Source organism: Corvus brachyrhynchos, unplaced genomic scaffold (genome assembly GCF_000691975.1).
Source record: "Corvus brachyrhynchos isolate BGI_N302 unplaced genomic scaffold, ASM69197v1 scaffold116, whole genome shotgun sequence".
In the NCBI taxonomy this organism is placed as follows: Eukaryota; Metazoa; Chordata; class Aves; order Passeriformes; family Corvidae; genus Corvus; species Corvus brachyrhynchos.
Genome location: NW_008240221.1, coordinates 1,197,497 through 1,212,035, shown reverse-complemented (window position 1 = coordinate 1,212,035; position 14,539 = coordinate 1,197,497). Strand labels below are relative to the sequence as shown.

General features: G+C 38.0%; 1 protein-coding gene across 17 annotated transcripts in view; it reads left to right on the top strand.

The window, feature by feature from the left end:
* The window catches only part of MYT1L (myelin transcription factor 1 like), a 320,395-nt gene that overhangs the window by 6,322 nt on the left and 299,534 nt on the right, over positions 1 to 14,539 (top strand). For 13 of the 17 annotated variants that reach the window (XM_017745023.1, XM_017745030.1, XM_017745028.1 and 10 more), the window contains exon 1: positions 1 to 32. The exons of 1 other annotated variant lie outside the window; for it this stretch is intronic. The gene's annotated coding sequence lies outside the window, so the exon portion shown is untranslated. Of the gene's footprint in view, positions 33 to 87; positions 630 to 14,539 lie in introns of those variants that run through there. 3 more of the 17 variants (XM_017745018.1, XM_017745024.1, XM_017745033.1) reach the window with 3 other exon arrangements.

The following is a 14,539-nucleotide window of genomic DNA, read 5'->3' as shown; positions in this document are numbered from 1 at the left end:
CGCGCTGCTTAAAGGATGCGGGCTCAGGCGGGGTAAGTCAGCAATCTGCTACAGATGCTGTTCTGCTGCAGTAATGTGGTCTCTAGGGGAACTCGGGCTTGATGCATGCTATGCTGCCTAGGCTTCCTCCAGCCCGTCGCCTCTCTGCTGCTCTTAAATGGAGGTTACAGCTGATCCATCAGCCACAGAGCTGCACGCATGCCCACCTTCTCAGCCTTCAGTGGTGGAAACTTATTAATTTCTGCCTTCGACTTCAGGCCCGTTGGTTTCCTGTCTGAAAGCATTATTACTTTTGTCCATGTGGCAAAATAATTAGCATACAGATGAGAAGGGATCCTGCCTCTGAGCCTCAGTCGCAGGAGAAGATGTGCAGTGGAAAGTTGATTGGATGAATGGAGAACAAATGGTGGGCGTTCAAAAGCATTAGGAGAATTTTGTTGTCGTGGAGCAGGTTTGTCAGTTTTCTGGGTGAATCTCGTAAGATGGAAGGCAGGGTGGCTGGTGCCGAGACGACTGCTTGACAGACTGTGGCCTACTTGAAGGTGCACGTTTGGACTGCATGCATAGATAATTCCTTTGGACTACTTTGTTTTCCAATTCTGCGGCTTTCCTTTTCCTGTTCCCTCAAGGTAAATATGACCTTTTATCACCGTTGTTGCTTGCAGGGCACTTTGCTGTTGTTGACAAAGTGATGGAAAGTTCAACTCTTTGGGCAGTTAACAAAGGAATAGCTTGTACTTCTCCCACCCCAGCTCCACAACACATACTTCTGCGCATAGAGCTGGAGGAGGCTGAGCAGCTCGGGGCCCGATCCTGCTCTCCCTGAAGTCAACGGGGAGTTTGACATTGCTTCCAGTGAGAACAGGATCGAGCTCTCAGTGATTGTTGTTTTAATAACGACTGCTGGAAATGTCAGATTTCTGCTTCCTATTTTCTAGAACAATGTGGGCAGACCTGTAAAATTAGCAACTACTGTTTCAATGAGACCCCTGCTGTGATTAGTTTTGGTTGGTGTGGTATGAATTTTCTTGGTTGAAAGGAAAAAAATGCTTATTTAACACAAACTCGCCAGTAATGCTAAAGCCTGAGTTACAGATTGACAAATTGCTTGTGATTCCTTCAGGTCTATATATCTCCATTATATATGTGTCCTTATAAAGGCTTCTTTTTTGAGAAAAGAAAACAAAAGAAAAAAATAAACAAGCTATCTGTGCATTAGATTTTTTTTTTTGTCAGATAATAATACTGAGTCAGACTGGAATCCCACTTCTCGAACACAGCATCCATTGATAGGCATTTCTTATATAATTCTGATGCTGTGTATAAAATATGGGGTACTTGAACATTTAGTTACCTTTGCTATTTTTTGTGTAGTCATTTAGGAATATTTTTATTCAATTCTAATGATTCTTAATCTCCTTTAAAATGGTGATTTTCATTTTAACTGACCTAATTTTGAAACTGCATTTAAGGTTGGGGTTAAGTAAAAAATATTATCTGGTAATTGTCTTTACATAGTTCTTGTGACTACTGTAGAACAGTTTAATAGATTATTTGCTTTAATTTGAGTGGTGTGGCGTTTTTGTTACCTTTAATTATATTGTTGGGGAGAACAACAGCTACAGTTCCAAATGATGTTTAGTTTTTACCTTTCTCTCCCTTTTTTTTTTTAATTGCCATTTCAGTTCTGTGTGATAGTTTTTCTTCAAAAATTGCCAAACAAATAAAAGTCTTTGTCATGCCACTCTGCAAACAACAAAAAAACCCCCCCAAATATTGGAAGAAACTATTAACCCTTGCTAGGCAGTTATCAGGTACCCCATATGATTTATTAAGGTTGATCAAGTTTGGAATGATAAGGTTAAACTTGGTTGCTGTAGTGTAGTCTGATGACTATATATATTTATACTTGTTTGCAATATGACACATTTAAAAACAATTGAGATGGCAACATAACACTTTGAACATTAGAAATACAGAGTGATGCAAGACTATGTAAAAACCCAGGATCTTTCTAAGTAACTATATTTTTCTAAAAACTACATTGATTTATCAAGTGAAACAAAGAGAAGAGTAAATGATTACAAGGAATAAATGTAGAATTAGGTATATTTTAAACTAATCTTACAGTAGATTCAATTTTGTATGTATTTTACAGCTTGAACTTTCTGGAGAGTGAATGTTTTTCCTCTCCCCCCCCCCCCCCCGCCTTATTTTCACCAACAAGGGCAATAGTTAAATGCTAAACATTTGCAGCGGTTTCTTTGTTTTAGATTCAAATATCCAGTTATATGCCCACATTTTCAAAAAGGGCATCAGTTTTATTGTAGTAGTTCTTGGTTCATAGTATGACTTTGTTGTTTTACTCTACAGTCTTGGATGTTACATATTATAAAATTGAGCAACTGTGTGTTTGGAGACAAAGACAATTAAGAAAGAAGAGGAGCTACTTCAGTATAATCAGGCATATATGATTTCTTCAGATTTGTTAAGGACTATATCTGAGGGTTTCTGTTTTTCCTGTTCTTTTCTATTTTTTTTTAGTTTTTGTGTTGAGGAGATGAGTAAGATATGCAAAGGAATATTTTGATTATATACACATACGTGCTACACATATGCGGCAGACTATTAGCAAGGCATAGAAACTTTGCTATGTGAATGGAAGAAAAGGTACTGTTTTGAAAACTGTTCTGCACTGGTCAGGCTTTTATATGGACTCTAAAAGAATGAAAATATAATTCCCATCCATTAGCATGTCCATGGGAAATGTGCACAGGTATTTCTTTCTAAGTGCATCGCACAAGCACGTTTATAAAACAAAGTTATCTGTGTTAGAATCATTTCTTGATCAACTTTGAGAACAGTCATTGTTTTGTTGAGAGAGTCAGTGGTGGAAAAGTACTTCGGTATTAAATAGATATACAACACTGAACATCCTCATGGAAATACTGAGTTTGGTATCACTTTGTCTGAGCTTGATAAATGTTTGCATCATTCAACTTTCAGTAAAGATGTGAAGTTCCTGATAGTATAGTACCAGAAAACTTTATGGCTGTGGATTACTTACTGACCTTTTCTTTCTCGAAATAGTAGTGATGAGAAATGCTGATAAGATTGTCAATGGTGTTCTAAACAGTAGTGCAGCCAGATTTTTTCTATGGAGTAAAAATGGTGCAGACCAAATAGCATCATCTTCTCCACATATCTTAGATTTAAAAGTCACAAGGAGAACAACTCAAACTGTTTATAGCTTGTTGACAAAGATTATCTCTTTAGAATTCTTCACAGTGTTTTGCTTTGATTGGAACCACTCTGCCTGTTTTAGCCATAGAGGAAAAAGCAGCAAAATGTAATGAAACTGAAATGAAGGGGAAACGTCTTGTGTGGGGAGAGGAAGTAGAATGTGGAGAGAGACAGACAAAAATCACAATAGGATTTTTGATCCCTTAAAAGGGATCATACTTCTAGTCATGAAAACAGTAAACATTATTATTAGATCAGATTTTAAAATCTGATCTCGGATCAGATTTTCAGTGTATATATACTAGTTCAGCATGTTTGCACTGAAGCTGCGGATGTGGAACACAGTCACCAAGTAAGGAACTGGCCAACTTGGTTGTGGAAATATCCAGGGCTGCAGGGCTCCCCAGAGAGATCCATCAAATCAGGTCAGTATAGAACTGTCTGGTAGGTTGTAAACAATAAGAAATCAATGTTGTGTCTGCCACTAGACCCTTTGGTTTGCTGAAACTCCCACCTGCCTAATGCATTTGAGCAGTTGGTTTCAGAAACCAAGTTTCCTTCAGGATAAATTTTACCTTTCTTGACGGTCTGTCATAACCAAATTGATTATAGTTATGCACCAGGCAAACTCATAAACATCTGTGAGGTCACAGATTCCCAACCAAACCAGCACTGGCATCTGTTATTTTGTGAAGTATTAAAGGTCTTCATTTCTCATACCTTATGTCTTCATGGCATTTTTTATCAGGAAGTTGATTAAAAAGGGCATGGTATACAACAAATATATGTTCACTTGGTATGGCTTCGTCTGGTTCAGTCTGAATCTGGCAAGTGCTGTCCCTTGCTTGGTGTAGTAGTGAAGAGAATTAGGGCAAAGCAGCAATTAAAAAAAAATATTTTCATGAGGGGTTTTAAAAAGGCTGTTGTTTTGTTCCTACTTTGCATGATCCTGCTTCTGACCCCAAAGGAAAGAGAGCAGTGAGCTTTGGAACAGGCTTGTAATATCATTTTGTAGAATGACAGGCCAAACATATTTCTCATGCAGCTCCAGTAAAATTAAAAGAAAACATCTCACTTTCTCATGGTTTTGTTATTAATAAGATTGTTTACAGACAGAATGTAAAGGAGAGTATAGTTGCCATTCAAAAAAGCCTTTAGACTGCTCACTGAATGGTTAATTTTTTCCAGGCTCTCTGGTGATGTTGTCTCCCTCATGTCCCTTCCCCCCCAGTAGAAATAGTGATACTATTGCAAATGTAATACTGCAGTATTTATATTTCATATCAACAGCTTGCTTTATTTTTCCAAGGGAAATCCCCTTTTTTCCTCCTGTCTCTAGCCAATACTGGAGGATATTACCAAGGGAATAAAATTTTATGCCTAATTTTAGTGTTCCTCTGCCTAATGTGGTGTGAATAAGTACCATGTTACAGCATTTAACCTAGTCCATCTTTGTCACTTTCTGAGCAGATCCTCAGTTCAAATAAAATAGTCAAAATGCAGAAAGATAAGATCTCCAAGGTTTGTTATGAGGATAAACTGTAGGGAGTAGATGTTCTGACATTCCTTCAGTGCTGCAGCAGGGCATTCTCTCACATAAGGAATACTATTGAAAGGGGTTTCCCAGGCCTCTTGTGATACTGTAAATCAGTGGCTCATCTTTTATTTCATATCTCCTACGCCAGGATTGTTAAATCAAATATACATTTGATATATGCTGTAAGCTACTTTTCAGCACTGGTGATTTGTTTAGTAACATTTTCAGAGATACTAGCAATTCCTCTGTTGTCTGAAGAGGAAAAGGCCATGTTTAAATGTGAAACTATGTTTATAACAACTTTGCATACATCGTGACTGTCATGTCCTATGCATACCCAGGATTTTTTTGGGGGGGTATGTGCATATTTAGGAAGAAATAATACTGTTATGTCATAGAAAATGATACGGTTGACTACAGGGCTTTTTAATTTCTTTGTATCTCTATAATGCTCTTGGTTTGTCTAACACAAATTGTTTTGAATTCTGAATTATATTTCTGCAATGTCTTGGTTGTGCAGCATAGTTTGAATTAAAAATGCAGAAAAATGGATTCCTTGGGCTTGGAGTTGACACTAAAAAGTAATGCTTGTGTTTTTTCAGCATGTGCAAGCACAAAGTCCATTCCGGGTCTTGCTAGGAAACACCCAGAGTTAACACAGGTCGAGTTAAAATATCCTCACACATAGAAAAAGATGTCTGTTCCAGCAGTGGTAAGATGCCTGCACAGTTGATATGTTATGTATTTACTGAGACAAACAGATTTACTAAGCTCAAGAATTGCACAATCCTAAGATCCTTTGGCTTTGATCAACCTGTACCCAGTCTCAAACTTCAGTTTTCATCAAACTCCAGATCTTATCACTTCCAGTGATGAATAAATGTTTTTCTCAACCTTTTAAAATACTCTGCATGTTTGGATCTACTTGAACTTAAGGACTTTACTGTGTGTGGAGTTACTGGACCTCTATGTTCCAGGACAATAGCATACTTCAGTCATCAGGGATAGTGGGTGCAGGCCAGGCTGCAGCATTCTCACAAGAACTAAGGTGGTTTTTGGACACTGCACATGTAAGATGGAGAGGTTGTGATGAGAGGAATGAGTAACAATGTCACAGCAGGGAAAAAGAATCAAACATTCAATTAAAAGGAAACTGCTAGTGCAAAAACTGAGGTTCTGTTAGCCAACATACAGAGTTTGGATGCTAAGGAAAATTAGAATTCCATGACCATTGGACATATGACCTCAAAAAGGAGAAGGAAAAGAACCTGATAAATGGATATGGACAATGAGCTTGTTAAGAAGGATTACACAGAGGAGTCAGGAGATGTATGTGGATGGAAGTCAGGAGTACTTAATGAACCCACAGACCAGCTGGAAAAGCAAAAAAGCTCAGGTAAGTTTATTTTTATATGCTACTTCTGCTAGTTTGTTTTGTTTGTTTTTTTCCAGACTCAGCTCTAAGAACTTGCTCTTTCTCTTCAGTTCTTTCATCGTTCTCTTAGAGTAGTGTCTGATTACAAGGGGACAGGAAACAAAGAAAATGCCTTTCAAATATAGGAGTGCTTTATTTTAGCACTCCTATATGCACTGTCAATTTTAAGTAAAAAAAACAAAAGATAAAATACATCACACCCAGTATTCATAAACATGTGCTAAATATAGATAAATATATGTGGGCATGTAGCATTTCTGTGACTAAATATCAGTTCTTTGCATGCAGGGGCAAAAACAATGGCAATGAAACTGACACCTTAGTATGCCATTAAACCAGATGGGAAACAAGACTGTTAAAAGTAGTCTTGTAATTGCTCGGTAAAACCGTGTTTTCTGTGAATTAAATATGTACTTGTAGTAGAACCTTCATACGCACAGTCCCTTGCTTTCTGAGAGTAAATCAAATTCAAAACAACTTTTTTTATTCAGGGAAGCAGAGCCATTTTGATGTTGGTTCAGAGAAGCTGCTCATTGAATTAAACAATAGCAGCTATCCATTTTCATTCATGGATTTTCATCCCCTTTTATCTTCAGGACACTGTCAGCATTTTTTCAGCAAGAATTCTTTAAATGTTGAGAGTGAGGAAGGCCTCTTTTACTTCTCCTTTTACAGTGTGCTACTGCCTCACCTTTATCAACTCTGGAGAACTGCTCATAGTGGAAAGGCTAGTAATGTGGGTGAATTCCAGCTGCTCTGAAGAACCTTCTTAGGGGTCTCTGCACAAGGGTTTCTGAACAGATCGCTGCCCCTTCAGTGACTTATTGCCGTGTTTCTGCAACTGATATCTGTGGTAGTTCACACTCTGTATGCAAGCTCTTCAGAAGGTGCTAAATTTGAAGTAGCCATCATTGACAGACTTTCTGAACTGCCCACTACAAGGCTGATCATTCCATATGTTATGAGGAAAAAAAAAAAAAGTGGGAAAAGGATGGGGATTTTTATCTATGACCTGTCCAATCTAATAATGCCTTTTTTGTTTTGTTGCTTGTCAGTGGTCTTGCCTGAGAAGAAGCAAATGATGATTAGAAGAAAGAAAAGAAAGAGAAGGGTAGATATTTTCCATAGGTCTGTTTGGCCCTTTGTGACAAAACATGCTGGTGAAAAGGCACATGTGAATAGTTTACCTTGAAGACTGAGCATCCTGATTTAGCAAATGCAGGCACTGCAAAGCAGTATGGGATAAAGCACCCAGTCATTTCACTGCAGCAGTCACTGTCATAGACAGCTCTGCAGAGCAGGTCTCATCTCCTATACCTTCTTCCTTTACCTCCTACCTGCCCAAGAGCCAGCACAAATTGCCACAGTGTTAATTCCAGCCAACTCCAGTGGAAAACAAGGGCCTATGACAAGATTGCACATATGTTAATGACTCATGCACCCTGCACTTTTTGTCACTTTATATGTTGTTTGATATAGTTAATAAATTTTATTTTGCAGAAACTGTGATGGATTTGTTCTGTTAGAAAAACTGATATGGAACATCCTTTTTCTATACCCATGCTTCTTGCCAAATTCAGTAAAATGTGGTTAACTTGAAATTCAGTTTTTTAAGCAATTATAAGTACAGCTTACTCAAAGAGCAGAACAGGCAGATTCAAAGCAGTACTGCCAATAACACATACCAGAGTATGCTTTTGAGGCTTCCAGGAATTGTATTCAGATTGACTCCTATAACTGGTCTTCTGTATTCAGAATCATAAGTATTTCTACTCTTAGTGAAAGCATCTTCATTTTTGGTTTTAGAGCAGCTTTTTGAGAATTACAGTTAATGAAGTAGTTATCTTTATAAATATTGTGGTGTAGGAAACCATCTTTGCATTGCAATATTGCAGAAGACTCCTAACAATATGAGCTCTACATAGATTTCATAATTAAATAGAAATTAGTGAGCCACTTGTTGTAACTACTCAAATGTCTCACTTGTGTTTATATACTTGGAAGTTAAGAGAAGTGTGAATGGGATACCTTGCTAACTAATTTGTTTGCTTTTGTATATGTTACAAGAGTCACAATTACACCTTTATAGTAATATACAGCTATATATATATATATATGTATACATAAAACTACACCTTTTTATAATATGTAAGATTTGTCAACACCAAGTTGCTAATCACTGCTAAACGGTCAGGGTTAGCAGGTTCCCAGAGCCGGCATGTGGCTAGTTTCTTAGTGTATAAATGCTTTTGATTTTGCAGCATTTCAACTGAACACTTGATACAAACTTGGGACACAATTTAGAATTGGAATTGCAGTGTCCTGTATCTAAAAGCATTGCTTTTGCTATTGATGATGCTAGATTTGCACCATGGTTGTACCAAGGGCTAAATATCATGAATGTGTTTAAATCAGTTTTGGAGTGCTCCTACTTCATAGCAAGTTTTGTTTTCTGCCTTCATCTTCTACTTTTCCTCAATTTTATGTATTTCTTGAAAAATCTGATACAGTTGAAACTCTGAACATGCAGGGAAAGCAGGTACTAAAATATGAAAAGACTTAAGAACTCTGCTGATTTGTTCCACATGTTTGTAATGGTACTATAGACTTGAGCATGAAAACATGGAAGTATTAATATGGGGAAATGAAGGAAGAGCCAGGGGCTCTCAAAAAAAACCCCACAAAGAAGACAGGAATTGGGGGAAGCTGAGTTTAAACTCCTTAAAATTCCTCAAGCAGAGTTCTGGGGTCCCACAGTGCCAGGCATTTCCCTCCAGATTGTCCGCAAATTGCGTAAACTTTCCTTAATTCCAAAATCCTCCTGTCTAATGGAGTCTTTTGTTTGTATGGAGCTTCATGACTCCCTGTATGGAGTTCAAGTAACGTCTGGACAGCACTCTTAAGCTTATGATTTATTCTTGGGTAGTCCTGCAAGGAGTAGGGATTTGGACTCCATCCTTATGAGTTCCTTCCAACCTGAGATAATCTATGGCTTTATGATTCAGATAACTTGAGTTCTAGATGACCTGTATTCCCAAGAGTTGCTGAGTGGCACAGCTGCTTACTGGGAAATATTTCTGCTGTAAACTGGGCTTTAAAAGTATTTGCTGTAGGAGAAATGAGGTTTTTTCTTACACATCTGTAGTATTTTGATGTAAGAATGCAAGAAAGTCAGGACATTCCACCTGTTGCTCATTTTTACCAGCCAATGGATGAATAGGAAACAAAAATTTGGGGCTAGAAACTGAGAAAGCAAAATCAGTAGCTTTCTTGACAGTTTTTTTGTTAATAAACATTCTAAATTGTCATATATGAGAATTACAGATTTCAGATCATAGCTTAATGTTTTTAGAAAAGAAATTTTGACCTCACTGTTAATTGTCACCCCTAAGTGTCTAAAAAATGTCTCAGTGTTCAGTCATACACTTAACTGTTATTTTTATGCTGAAACATCAGAATATTAGAACCATGGTAACAGCAAAAAGAATTTGCCAGACATATATATTAGTACAGAGAGACAATACATTTGCATGGCTACATTTACAGAGCCAGTGGCCTAATTCTGTTTCACTGAAGTAATTGAGAATTTTTCGAAGGGAAGAAAGCATTCTGTGTTAATTTCTAGGTTTTTCAGCTGTTAGCTTACTTTTCCAGTATGGCTTTCAAAGCAATTCCCTTTAAGATGTAATTATTAACCCATGCTTTATAAATGGAGATCTTGATTGCTTTATTGTTTTGCCCAAAGTTCTGAATACTAAATTCGAGTTTGGCATTCATTGCTCTAAATTGTCCCTTGAACAACCAGTACCTTGGCTGTGGTAAACTTAAAAACAACATTCCCCAGGAGGTATCACACCCATGACATAAGCCAAGAAGTATTTTTCTGTCCTCTCTGGAGGCATGTTGCTGCCCCTGTTTGCAGGTAGCCTGAAACACTAATGATCAAAACAATATCAAATTGAAAGGCATAGGATATCAGTATTAATCAACCTTTCTCTTTACTAAGAAATGTGTAATTGATACATTCATAATAATTTGTGATAAGATCCTGACTATAAAATAGTCTTTTAAATATAATCAGCCTGTTTTTCTTCATCTTCCTTAAAACTGTTTTCTGTGCCTTGAACTATGCACAGAGATTTTACTCACAGAATTAAAAAAAAACCTGAATGCAAATGAAAAACATACAATTCGCTGTAAGTACATAAACTTTTATATTCATCATACAGGACAGTAGGTAAGTTTGAATGCATTGCTGCAAATCTTGAGAACTAGCTACATTATATATTAAATAATTAATATATTAATTAATATATGAAATATTAATGATGCTGGAAACATTGGGAGGAGTCTCATGCTTTAGAAAACATGTTTATTGACAGAACATAGCAGAATAAAATCCTCATTCTTGTATGACATCCTGGCCTGGGTGTTCGTATTTCATAGGTCTATCAGTCTGTTGCTCATAACTTAAATGTTTACAGAATTAGGGCTTAAGCATGTGAAGTTTTGAGACAAAATAAACTGCATATTCACTAAAACCAGGAAACCTTTTGAGTTCTTGTTGTGAAAAACTGTAAGTAGGACAATAATGGAAAAAAATCACAATATTTCTCCTTTCAAATGAAGTAGATTGATTTTCTATTAGAAATGTCTCTTAGTACTTCCTTAATTTATATTACAAAGTAAACTATTGTTAATTTTAAAATTATATTCTTTAAATCAGAGAATCCAGTTTGATTCGTATGGCTTTACTACTGCATGGTTTGCCAAAGATTTCATTTCAAATTAGTGATAATTAATACATTAGCCTCATATGACAAAAAAATTTTTGCAGCTGAAATTTGAAGGATTTATGTGGCACTGTCTCGTGCAAGTTTGCTTAGTCCAGTGGCACTGAGATCTGTGCATCCCTAAATTTTGCCTAAGGGAGTTGTTTTTCCAAGCACTCAGGAGGTGCTACTTGAAAATCTCCTGTCTCTGGTTAGAAGATGCAAGAGGAAGGGGTTCTTTGAACATTAGACATCTACATTTTGGCCTGTGTGGTTAAAAAATTGTTTTCAACAAAATAGCTGTAGTCGCTTGAGGATCATTTATGGTAGTAGAGATTCCTAGTTTGTCATTGTATGGCAGAGATACAGAAAATAGATTTTGATACACCTCATTGCTTGTGTAACATTGTGCAACTTCTTCTATCTTGTGATACGCTTATCTGAATTACAGTTAGCTTTGCATATAAATTAGGTGTAAACTGCTTTGCAGTACATCATTATCCTGATCCTTTTTCCCTTTTTGCGCTTTTTTAGACCTTAAGAGAATCATGGAATGGCTTGGGGTTGGAAGGGACCTTAAAGACCATCTAGCTCCAACCTCTCTGCCATAGGCGGGGACACCTTCCACTAGACCAGGTTGCTCAAAACCAACCCCATCCAACCTGACCTTGAACACTTCCAGGGATGTGGCATCTACAGCTTCTCTGGACAACCCGTTGCAGTGCCTCACCACCCTCACAGTGAAGAATTTTTTCATCATATCTAATCTAAATGTACTCTCTTTCAGGTTGAAGCCATTCCCCCTTGTCCTATCCCTTTTAATAAGTCCCTCTCCAGCTCTCATGTAGGCTCTCTTCACGTACTAGAGGGGGCTTTAAGGCAGAACAACCCAAACTCTCTCAGCCTGTCTTCATAGGAGAAGTTCTCCAGCCCTCCAGTTGTCTTCATGGCCCTCATCTGGTCTTGTGCCAATCGCTCCATGTCCTTCTGATGTTGGGGACCCCAGAGCTGGATGCAGTGCTCCAGGTGGGAGTCTCCCAAGAGTGATGTAGAGGGCTAAAATCATCTCCCTTGATCTGCTGGGCATGCTGCTTTTGATGCAGCCCAAGATGCGGTTGGCTTTTAGGCTGGAAGCGCACATTGCCGGCTCAGTACAGCTTTTCATCCAGCAGCAAGCCCAAGTTTTTCACCTCAGTGCTGCTCTCGATCCATTCTCTGCCCAGTCTGTATTTGTGCTTGAGATTGCCCCAACCCAGGTGCAGGACCTTGCACTTGGTCTTCTTGAACTTCATGGGCCTACCTCCAGCCTGTCCAGGTCCCTCTGGGTGGCATTCCTTCCCTCCAGCATGTTGACCATACCACATGGCTTAGTGGTGTTGGCAAACTTGCTGAGCATGCACTCAATCCCGCTGTCCGTGTCACCAACAAAGATATTTGTCGATGCCAGTACCAACTCCTGAGGAACATTACTTGTCACCGGTCTCCACTTGGATGTTGAGCTGTTGACTGCAACATCTTAAGTGTGACCGTTCAGCCAGTTCCTTATCACTGAGTGGTCCATCTATCAAGTCCATGTCTTTCCAGTTTAGAGATATGGATATCATGCAGGACAGCGTCACAGGCTTTGCACAAGTCCAGGTAGATTACATCAGTCATTCTTCCTTCATCCACCTACACTGTAACCCCATCACAGAAGGCCTGACAAATTTGTCAGTTATGATTTGCCTTCAGTAAAGCACTGTTGGCTGTCTCCAATCACCTCCTTATTTTCCATGTGCCTTGGCATAGTTTCCAGGAGGATGTTAGTATTACTTAGTCATTGCATCTCTTTTAATACAAAAGATACTTTGCAAATTGACAGTGTGGCTTGAGAGCAGATCTGCAAGTGTTAACACTAGCATTTGTAAGCCAGGCTACTCACTAATTTTAGAGACTTTTTTTAAAAACCTACTTCTTTGGGCCAACAAAGAAAAGAAAGTGAGGAGGGAAAATAAGAGCAGGGTCTCCTCGATGGTGGTAAATAGTATGGTGTTATTTTCAAATCTCTGACAGGTGCTACTGCTTGAAGGGATTTCAGTTTTTCATGGTACCACCTGAGAAGTAATCTGAAAAATATCAAACAGGAGTAAAGATGTTAGATGAGTCTTTACTAGCCTTTGTCTGGTGAGCTGGGTGGAGGGATGAGGTTCCTTTCTCATTCCATTTGGTGAGTTTTCTTTCCTTTCTGTCATCTCCTTATTTGCCAATAAGCCAGTAAAAGTATGTCTCCATCAAAATGGTCGATACGGGTGCAGGGTGTGCAAATATACCTGAGCATTAATCACTGATTTTGTGCTGGAATAGCTGTAGAAAGTGCAAGGTGGTTGAGATGATCCTCAGTTGGTTTTCGGTTTTTTGGGTTTTTTTGAAAAAAACTGATGAGAGTCAGTAACATGAAATTTTATGAGGCTGATAGACTTACCAAGATAAGCAATCTAGTTGGTTAAGTAAGCGTAATTCATGTTTCCCTCCTGTTGTGTGTTTTGCAAGTAGGCTTTTTTGAGACTGGATTGATTATTAAGTGCCCGAGGTAGCATGTTATGATCAAGTGACATGAAACATTTGTACCTGATATGCCTTAATGAAGTGTTAAAACTGTGTATGCTGATCTAAGAATTAAAGAAGTGTAGAGGTAACAATGCTTTATTTGATAACTAAAATTATATTTGTGCTAGTCCTTGTAGTTAATGCTCATTCAAGAGCTCATTTTGCCCTAGAGACCATATTGTGTATAATTTATCTGTTTGTAGAAAAATCGTATTGGAAAGGATATCTGAAGGTCCAGTCCAATCTTCTTCTCAAAGGCATTGAAATCAGGATATTGCCATAATAATGTCCAAAGGTCAGTCTACATAATAGCATGCCAATATTGTGGAGGCACATGAGAGACTGTGAGAAAAAAGGTGTATTTAAAGTCAGGTTGTCTAACTGTATTTAAATGTGATGATAGAGTACACTGCTGGAGATACATATGTGTATATATATATATATAAAATGAGTTCACCTGATATTGCCATGTACAGGTAATTTTATTATTTTATTTATGGCAACTCCACATGTTAGTGGGAATAGAAATATCCCTAGAGCCAAGAGCTGACTCGTCTGTTGGATCAGGTAGTGAGAGGGAGTCCACAACATCTGCCCAGGTCAGAAGGGTGGGAGGAAAATGCAAGGTGAAGGCCATTGTATATGAAAAATATCTTAAAAATTCCTCTACCTACTTTCTCTGTTCTGGAAAACCATTTGGGAAAGGAAATTCTCTTTTTAATCACAGAAACGCATTTCTGTTGCAAGTTAGAAAAGATGCAGTAGGAATCAGTTCAACACCAATGGGGAGATACCATGGTTGCCCAAATAGGTCCTCCCTTTATAAGTTCACATAAATCAAAGTTTGAAAAAAATATGTAATGTCAAGAGAAGTGGGACAAAACAGGTAGTCATGCACTTCATTAAACACAGCTTAGAACAAGATGGAAGTAGGACATTTCAGATTGTTTGGTTGCTTAATAAATC